The sequence below is a fragment of the Ceratotherium simum genome, chromosome 10, assembly GCF_057802395.1.
Source record: "Ceratotherium simum simum isolate JZ-2026a chromosome 10, ASM5780239v1, whole genome shotgun sequence".
NCBI classification, from domain to species: Eukaryota; Metazoa; Chordata; class Mammalia; order Perissodactyla; family Rhinocerotidae; genus Ceratotherium; species Ceratotherium simum.
The window spans coordinates 15,047,436-15,054,728 of NC_141909.1; the positions used below are offsets into that span (position 1 = coordinate 15,047,436).

The 7,293-nt window shown below is 40.7% G+C and overlaps 1 protein-coding gene across 1 annotated transcript in view; it reads right to left on the reverse strand.

Annotated features, from left to right (window-relative positions):
* The window catches only part of LOC147916061 (heparan-sulfate 6-O-sulfotransferase 3-like), a 529,293-nt gene that overhangs the window by 152,339 nt on the left and 369,661 nt on the right, over nt 1–7,293 (reverse strand). The gene's annotated exons all lie outside the window — the stretch shown is intronic.

The following is a 7,293-nucleotide window of genomic DNA, read 5'->3' on the forward strand; positions in this document are numbered from 1 at the left end:
CTCTATTTTTCTGGATGGACTGGAGATCTGCCCTTGAATACCCTAACTAACCCTTGCCACCCTACCACATGTCCTGGCCTGTGATGGAGTGATGGCAACTCCTTGCTGTCATGCCCCACGCCCTCAATCAGACCAGTTTGGGTATTCTCTCCAGACTGAGTCAAGTCCAAACTACCCCAGCTCCCTTGAACACCACCATTGGAGCAGCAAGTTACTCCCTTGGGGTAGCCCTGAATTTATGTTAGCCTCCCAGAAGGTGGTTATGTCTGGTCCTGGCTTTCTCTCCATCACCATTGACCAGTACCTCTGAGGTCCTAAGAAAGTTTACTGAAACTATCATAGGTATCAGCCCCTGCTTCAGTTGTCTGTCACTATGCAATAAGTCACCTAAAGTGGAGTGGCTTAAAAAACAACAACATATTCTTCTTATGATTCTGCAATCTGGGCTGGGCTCAACAGGGTTGTGAATTTTCTGCTCCATAAGGTGTCTTCTGGTGTTGGAACGTCTGAGATGAGTTTTCATTCATGTGTCGGGCTTCTCTCCTGGGATGGCTAGAAAAGTTGGAAAGCGGTGTGGGGGCAGGCATATCTCTTTCCGCACGGCCTCTCCATGAGGCTCATTTGGGCATTGTAGTCTCAAGTAGTCAGATCTCTTACTTGACAGCTGCTTCCAAAAGGGAAGAAGACCCAGAATGTCACGTCTGCCATATTCTGCTGGTCAAAGCCAGTCAGAAGGCTAGCCCATTTAAGGAGAGGGAACAGACCCCACCTCTTGATGAGTAAAGCAGCATGAGTATACAAGGCGGAAGGAGTTGATGGTGGCCATCTTTGGAAATAAGCTCCCAGAGCTTCACAGAGTAATTTCTAGGAACTCTCCCCACAGTCTTCACTCCATTCCCAGGAAGAATTAAATCTGCCCCAAATGAAAGGTAAAAAGAACACCAGGGATAAAATGTAGTCACTGGATTCAGGAGTGGAACATTTAGGAACAGGATAAAAAGGATTTTAGGTGGAGCGCCGCCCTGTTCTTGGAACTCTTTTTACTGTGGTGAGTGCTCTTTGGCTCACTGCCCTTTCTTCTCACCTCTTCCTCTAATCTGTCCCCAAATAGCAAGGCAGTCCTGGGACCACCTCCCACTTATGAGTCCTTCTACCCATTATGAGGCCTCTGCCCATTGCCCCTGGACGGCCTAGTTAACCAGGGAGGCTCAGCCAAGGACATCTCAGAGCAGGACTGCTCAAACCTGCCTTGTGTCCAGGCTTCATGCTGAGGGGTGAGAGGAACCACTGTCCTGTTCAGGAAGGTAGAAGCTATCTGAGAATAAGTTCAAACCTTAATGAGTTAAAAAAAAAAAAAAAGGTGCTTTGTTCCATAGGTATATTTTCCACAAATCTAGCATTAGAGGTATGCAAAAGGATGTATTCAAGAACACTAAGATTCAGGTCTTAGCCACACATGGAACTAACAATTTGCGGCCTTATGGAGTCATATCAATTACACTCCCCCTGCCTTAGGCCGGAATGATATTAGAGTCTTCATTAAATGGCTCTTTAAGTAAAGAGGCAATATGCTCTTTTCATTAAGCTCTTAATAATCTTAGCTTGAACGGGACTAAAGAAATCACTAAAGGAAGACATCAACAAAACAAAAACAATCTCTCTACCTACTCTGTGGCTATTTTCCTCATCAACTCTTTCCACCTAGGATAGAAAACCACAAACTCTCAGTGTTTAAGGCATGGTTAAAATTCCAAGGAGGTAATGGTAAAGTAAAGGCATTTTCTCTTAATGAAGTCTATTATAAAATATTGGAATAGGAGAACTACTAATTAGCCAAAAAGTAAAAAATTTTTTTAAAAGGGAGGGATATTTCCTACAGGTGGCAACAATTCTCAAAACAAAAGTCCTCATGACATAGCATCCTCTATGCTAGTACTGAAAGAGAGAGAACTTCTCATTCCATTAACAAATTCTGCACCAATAAATTCTCGAACCCATTTAATAAGAACTAGGCGTTATAAATGGGTTGTGGAAAAAACCCATCCCTCAGGGTGATTGTGGAAAAATAAATAGTATAATATCAGTCAGGAGGAGTGAAAGAGATGTTAACACAGAATAAGAAGAAAAGCGGCAGGCCGGCTAGGGGAGGAAAGAAGCAGCAGTGAGAACACGAGAAAGGGAAGGATTGGCATAAAGTGGCCAGACACACCACTGCATGCAGTCAAACTTGATTTGTCTTTATGGCAAAAATATTCCTAATTGCAATCCTGCATAACTTAATGACGGGAATACAATATGGGAAACGCATTGTTAGGCGATTTCATCATTGTGCAAACATCATAGAGTGTACTTACACAACCCTAGATGGTACAGCCTACCACACACCTAGGCGGTACTACTATCTGGTATTAATGGGACCACTATCATATATGTGGTCCATTGTTGACTAAAATGTCGTTATGAGGAGCACAGCTGTATCCTTCATATTGCTATATTCCTTACGCATGTATCAAAGAGAGGTCTCAAAGAAAGGTATCTCAACAATACTAGTTATGCTGAAACATAGATTATTAGTGGGACCAGTAGCAACATAGCAGTCAATTTTATCCCATTACCTATTTGTTAATACCCCATACTAATGGGTTTCCTCCAGTATATCTGCTGGGGCATGTGCTCAAAAGCATACTTTCTCTTTTTCTTATCCCTTCCCTTGCGTGTGTATATGTTTTTGGCGATTCTGAAACTTGGTGTTGCAAAATTCCCAATGGACACTACCTAGCTTCAGAGATTGGGATTTAGCAATCACATGGCAGTTCCAGGTATCTCTAATTGTAATAAACTCCGAAGGTTATTCTGATACACCACAAATGGAGGATCATTGGTACAGTGGAAATACTTGAACAGAAATTAAGGACAGTATGCTTGAGTCCTAATTCTCAATTAACGGCTTTTAAGCAATGACCATGAGATCTTAGGTAATTCACTCAGCTATTCGGAAAAAATTATAATAATAGTTATTCCTTATATTTGCTTAAAATATGAGATATTGACATTCATACTTTAATAAATCATAATATGTCTCCCCTATGCCTGTCTCTATCTTTTTATCATCCTACTACTCTGACTTTCAGCACATGTCATTTGAATTTAAAAACACATGACCATTATAAAAACAAGAAAGAGAGGCCAGCCCAGTGGCGTAGTGGTTAAGTTCGCATGCTCTGCTTCGGCAGCCCAGGGTTCACAGGTTTGGATCCCAGGCATGGACCTACACACCTCTCATCAAGCCATGCTGTGGTGGCGGCCAAAATACAAAATAGAGAAAGATGAGCACAGATGTTAGCTCAGGGCTAATCTACCTCAGCAAAAAGAGGAAAAATTGGCAACAGAGGTTAGCTCAGGGCCAATCTACCTCACCAAAAAAAAAAATAATAATAACAAGAAAGAGAAAGTTACTCCTTTTTTCAGAGATTTTTGGCAAAACAAAACCACAACACATTTAATATTTTGCTATTGAGTAAACGTTGTTCTTTTCATATGTTGGGATAGTGCTCATCATATATAAAGGTCAAGAGGATAACATTAATTTTTTGAACTGATGAGTGCCAATACCACTCCGAAGAAAAGTTACCCCACACTGTGCCACATACTGACACAGAAAAATATAACATTGATCCTGAGAAAGGTTGTGAAGAATAAATGCAATAATGAGTCACTTAAACCCTGTAAAACATTCTAAAACCTAGATGATTATCATTCTCAGGTATATATGTAGCAAAGTACTCTACTATGATTTTTTAAAATATTCTATTGAGAGAGGTGTCAGAGAATTACTTTGAAATCCTTGAGGGAAACCTTGAGAAGGATGACTAGAGGGATGGCCAGTATCATTAAGGTAACCTCCCTCAGAATGGACTGTTTCGGAAATGGGTATAGTCAGATCTTTGTGATTTAAAAACAAAAAGAGAGAAAAGCTGCCTGGTATCTACATATATGTCTCCAGAGGCAATGAGGGAAGAGTGGTTCTAGTTCTGAAATGGGACTAAATGAACTGAATAGCAAGAACCACGACCTTGGGACACCAAGTGAAGGGCAACTTTTTCCGAGCATGGCTCTGAGAAATTAAAGTTGTCCTCGCTCAAAAGTCAACATTGGCAGAGTGCCCTTGGCCAGTGTGGAGATGTGAATTAGCAGCATCTGTCAGAGCAGGGAGCATGATTTTGTCAACAGCCACCCAACTTGGCAGCCGCAAGCAATAACATTAGCAAACTGAACAGGATTCAATCTCTCCTCTCTTATAATGGAAATTGAACTGACCTTTTGGCCACCATTTGGACTGGATAAGCCCTCAGGTTTCATGGAAATTTTAAGAGAGGAAGGATCCCCGAAAGGGAAGATACTGTACTTCCTGTCAATATATATAAGAAGAATTCAATCAATTTTAATTTGTGTTTAAAAGTCATGGAGAAGTTCAAACTCAGTTATATACCCCCAAATATGTACTAGGGTCTCAGTAAAGGCCATTCTTCAAAAAAATAAAATTTCCTATTAGAAATGGTGAAGATATCTTGGGACTGATCATCTATCTGTAGACACTAGGACTAAAACTCTACAAGGAATAATACAGATGTAGAATGCCCAGAAAGGCAAAGTACTCAACTTGCTAAGGAGGAATTGAAGGATGTGCACCCTAACATAGGACCAAGTCAGAGTCAGGGAGGAAGACATACCTATGGCACAGACTGGTATCACACAAGAACCCTAAGCCCAGTCTCTGGCAACTGGTATATGTTCCTTAATAGAACCAGTTTTGAAGTAAAATGAGATGCTAAACTCTCTAAAGTTGGCTGAAAGAATTGAGATTTCTGTGCAGGTGCTGTAGAAAGAGTGCCACTGCCTGGCGAATGTGTGGATTTAGCAGCAAAAGCAGTGAGAATGAATGAAGGTCCTGGAGAATGTGGACTAACCAGGAAAATGACGGCATCTGTGAAATAGGAGTCGAGACACAGTAGCAGTACCGGGCAGAACAACAACAACAGCAGCAATCTGACCTATCAACAATCCACAAGTAAGAAAGGAAAAGAGAAATCAGGAGGTTTCATCCTCTAGAATATACATACACCCTTGAGAAGGATAAATGTAGAGGCCTCCAGAGTCATTAAGGTCTCTCACACAGGGAACCAGAATTGGAGCCCCAGTTACAAAGTCTGGGTTGAGACTAGACCTATTACCTTTTTCTTAAACAAGCTTTTAATTTTTCTGCTTGATATAGACTTAGAAAATAAGAGTTTAATGGAGAAATAAACCACCGGTGATGATGAAGCCTACTGAGCTACTGTGAAGATTACCATAAATGACACAGCAAGATAGTAGCCTTCATTTCCAAGGCCATACCCTCACAATATTAGGTAGCCAGGCTGACACAAATAAATGCTTGCTAAATATGATATATTTACTTACAATGGGCCATCAAGCTTTACAGATCACACACTAACAACATGGGAAGCAGAAGAGCCGTACAAGAGTGCCCAGCTGCAATTATTAGAGAAGGGTGAGATTTCCAGTGCTGGGCAAGAAAAATGTATGATATTTTCAACTCAGTTGAACTCAATTAATTTTTATGTGCCAGGCACAACTGTGTACCAAGTACCTCCAAAAGAGGCACAGACAAAGAAAACAAGGTAAGAATATAACTTGGGTGAATGCTGAATGCTATAGCCAATTACTGGGCAGAAGTTAGAGTGAGGAGTGACTAAGGAAAAGGAAGATTTGTGTTTGTTTATATCAATTACCTGGGTAAAGAGGATAGTTGGGGAAGTACCATGGGAAGATTTATTAATAAACATTAGTAATGATTCATATTGTACAATGAATTAATTCTCTGGGTGGAAGACAATAAGCAAGTGAAAAAAATGTTGCCCGGGAGATTCTTGAGACACACCTATCAGCAAGAGCAGCTGGAACTGAGAGATCTGGAAATGGGAGCAAAATGAGCACAGGCGTCATGACCATGGCTCACTGAAGGGTCTAGCATATGACTGAGTCTAGGAGAGGTCATGTGCATAGGGTTGGCTGGTGGGGTATAACAGCTAGGGTACAACTTGTCACCAGACCTGGCCCAGTGGGACCCACATGCCTGCTAGTGTGCAGGCTGGGGAGGTAGGTGGGTAGTGACAGACAATCCATTTACAAAAGATGTCACGTTTAGGGGCAGACAGCTGGGAACCTCCACTTTCACTATGCTCCTCTCAGAGTCTCATAACCATACATCTGCACTGTTCTGGGTGTTTTATGCACAGTAATACTAGAATTATAAAGTTAATAATAACCCTGTAATAGGACAATCCCCTTCCTCCCTTTGAAAACAAAGTATCTTTTCACTTTTCTGGCTCTTTCATTATTGGTAGTAAGAAATGTGTCCCTGAGTCCCTCTGATCTGCTACGGAACACTGAAACAATTACCATGGGAAGAAATACCAGATGGTATGCATATGGCTTTGGGAACAACTTTCACCAATGGTCACTTTGGGTTTTTTCTAGCTTTTCAAAATGTGTTTAGTGAACAGAAAATAATGAAACAATTCCCTCAAATAAATGGAATCTCTCTTGAATTTAATTAGCTGAAGTATAATATTCAGATTAATATGGATTTTCTTCAGAACTGGTCCAAGAAGGTAAATTATGTTAAGAACTAACTTACACCCTATTGTCTCTCGGCCTGGTTATCAAGGAAGTCATTGCGGTAAGTGTTCAGAACGGCTCACAAGCCACACACTCATGTCTTAAATACACAGTAGCAATAAGGGCCCTTGTATGGTTCACTATAGATGGCTCATCCAGGCTGTCCAGATGCAATTCAATATTGATTGCTTATACAACAAATAGCACAATATGCTCCAAGACTTGAAGCAGCATAGCCTGACTGTGTTGATACAATAATAGAAACAGTGCGTGGGGTTATCAACAAGCTTGCCTACTACCCTGCAAATGCTGTGAAAAGACCTATATTTAATGGATTACCACTCTACAGATATTCTGGGGAGTTCTATTTATAGACCAGATGATACAGGCAAACCAATAAAATGTCTCTCAAGTGACTTCATAACCATGAAATACAATTGGTTAGTACTTGGAAAGACAGAGTCTGTAACCATGTCATTTAAACATCCTCAGCATTTTCAGCACTGTAATACACATATTAATATTTTAAATGCATTCTTAGTCTGGTCAATGCAAAATAGTCATCTCATAAATCTTTCAGCATTGCAATACTGTTTTCATTTTAATCATTTT